The 2,979-nt window shown below is 37.0% G+C and overlaps 1 pseudogene; it reads right to left on the reverse strand.

The window, feature by feature from the left end:
* Positions 1 to 1,698: 1,698 nt before the first annotated feature.
* LOC107143555 lies at positions 1,699 to 2,606 on the reverse strand (annotated as a pseudogene).
* Between the last annotated feature and the right edge of the window lie 373 nt (positions 2,607 to 2,979).

The raw sequence follows: 2,979 nt of genomic DNA on the forward strand, positions 1-2,979 counted from the left end.
AATCATGGACTTCACATTAATCAGCACTTTGACTGCAATTGACAAATATTCACTTGAAACTACTTATAAAAACAGTTTCAAAGCCAGTGTGTATTGGGGTGGCATTGCCTAACACTCTTCCAAAAGCAAGAAGACCCCATCCTCTCCCACTATGATCATTTCCAGGGGGATATGAAAGAGTTGGCTTTTCTATTTCTGGGAATCACTTGGTCATATTCTGTATGAGCCTGCAGTTCACTTTGTTCTCTCTGTGTACAAAATTCTTTTCTTCTCTCTCAGATTAAAGGTAGAGGGAGAATATGACTCGCAAAAAGTCATCCCCCAAAACTATGGGCAGCATTCTGGGGGAAAAAAAATCCATGAGGTTGCAATAAATCAAACATGATGTTTTTTGGGGAAATATTCATTTAATAATTGTGTCAACTTGCTGTTTAATGTTGGTTATGAAAGACTGAGAAGAATCTGATTCATTAAACCCATCTCAAATTAGGTAATGAAGTTTTTATTAGATGTCATCTTCACCAACCATTTTTTACCTTGAAAGACATCATGAAAGGAGTTGAATACCCTTCTCCCTTTGAAGTAGCAGCACAGGCTACCTGCCAAAATATGTGCATGTGTGTTGGGAATAAGGGGCTGTCAGTCCTGCTTAAAAATATTTAAAAAATTAGAAATCTGCCAGGCAACACACTGAACCTGAAATGTAGTATCTTAATGCTCTGTGATACTGTTTTGAATAGGCGTATCGAAACAATGATGGGATGAAATTTCTGCTTCATTACTTATATTTGAAGTTACAAAAATCAGATCTAGCCTGCAGAAAGACCTAATCTCCTGACCATAGAGCACCTCCTGTAGCTTCTCACAGTTCTCGTTCTTGCCACCTCTTACTCATGAGCTCAGATGGGCTCAGAACCCACTGAGAAGCCAGTGCTGTGGTCTGCAGGAGGGAAATCCTGAGAGCTAAATAGAGCAAGGTCACAAGGAAGCTTGGTGGGGGGATCCTACCCACATAGGGTAGCAGGGAGGAAAGAGTAGTGGGCTCTACAACAAACCATCAGGTTGCTTCTAATCAGCAAAGGAGAGTACACTCAAGGCGGACTCACAAATGTTTATTGTAGATCTCACTGAGAATTTTCCATGTGAATTTGTGTAGTCAAATTTTATTTGTGTAGAAAACAATATTCAGGGAGACATAAATACCTATTCAAAAGAGAAGATGGTCTACATGTTGATCACCATACTGACAGTGGTTACCTCTTGGAAAAGCAGGTCAAGTTTGGAGTTTGAGGGGATCCCATCAGGGCCAGAACAGTAGATACATTTGTGCTACTTGAATTTTGTAATGAGAATGTAGTAGTAGTAAATTACTTCTGTGTTAAAAACATTTTTAAACTAAAAACCAACACATTCCTTATGATGGAAAATTTGTAGCTTTACTTAGTGAACAATCTCCTTGAACAAGGCAGGAAATAGTGACAGGATGTCATTATGTTTCTACTTCACCCTGCTATGGTTAAAAATAGCTGCCTTCCCTTATAGCTTGGAATTGTTTGAGTTTTATTTCTTGTGATTAGACAAGTACAACCTGTTTTATTAGATTAGCATGTTTTTGTAGAATTTAGCAATTCGAAACAAGAAAAAAATACTTATATGGTATTTTTTTTTGATCATACATTACAAAAATTGACACTTTGCTCTCCTGAAATTATATTTGCATATTTATTTGCACAATCATTGTGGTCACCACATAGTCTGGATGCAAGCATCAGATCATGGGATTCATAGTGTAGCAGCTGGATTTTATTAATATTTATGATTTTCCCATAGTCTCCCCCCACCCCACACTTCACTCCTTTTTTCTTTTATATTTGTTTTTTTTAGATATACATGACAGTAGGGTATATGTTGACATATTCATACAAACATGGAATATATCTTATTCTAGTTGGATCCCAGTCTTGCTTTTTCCCATAACTAAAACTTTATTTAAAAACATCAAAATAGGAGATCATTGTTTTATACCTTTCAAAATCAAAAGTAATTACCTTATCTTGGTTGAGTAACCAGAATTACTGAACTTACAAGGCATCTGTGAGAAAACATAAATTCTGGAAGTTGCATAGATCATTAGTGTTGCTTTCTTGTAAATGAACAACCTTCTGTGAGTCTGACCTTTCCTCCTATGGGTTGGCATAACACTGTTGAACAACAGCTTTGGAAGCTGATTGTCACAAAGAACCACTGTCAGGGTATGGCTGAAAACTGTGGTAAGTCTTGTACAAACCTGGACATTTTACATTCATAAAATAAGAATTGGACTTTGAACTAGCCATTTCTTTTTATATTTTTTTTTTCTTCTCCTCTTCCAAGGAAGGGTGTAGCAAATCCCTAGCCAAAGGCATAGTGATCCTTTCTCAATCATGTCCATCCAGATCCCACAGGTGATCCAGTCTTGTGGTTGTAAACTTAGGTTAGTAAAACCCAGGCAAATTTTTAATTGAACGTCTCTTCTCTTCCATGCACTCCATTTATTTCAATGTCATTTATTCCTTTTCATTTCTAAGGAAACTCTGAACTTAAAAACAATCAGAACCTGAATTTCATTTAACATCAATATATAACTTTAGATCTATCACAGATGAAATAACAACAATAACTGCATATTATGAATTGAGGTGTCAGCACAGAAGACCACATATTTTATGTAGGAGTTTACAGTGGAAAACGTTGAGACGCAAACGCCACACGTCTCCAAGAGCTATCTTTCACAGTTGTATTTTGCCATTTCACAGGATAGTTGACTCCGGAGTGGTGCCTGGTGATCTTTTTCTGACACCCATTAATATATTTCCTCACTTCCTTGATTGAAGTACTACATACACTGATCACTGATTTGGAAAGTGGGGTGTGAATGTCCGATGAATTTTAAACAGAACCTTTAACACTTCATTCTCTTCCAGCCTTCCTCTGCTTTGC

Source organism: Marmota marmota, unplaced genomic scaffold (genome assembly GCF_001458135.2).
Source record: "Marmota marmota marmota unplaced genomic scaffold, marMar, whole genome shotgun sequence".
In the NCBI taxonomy this organism is placed as follows: Eukaryota; Metazoa; Chordata; class Mammalia; order Rodentia; family Sciuridae; genus Marmota; species Marmota marmota.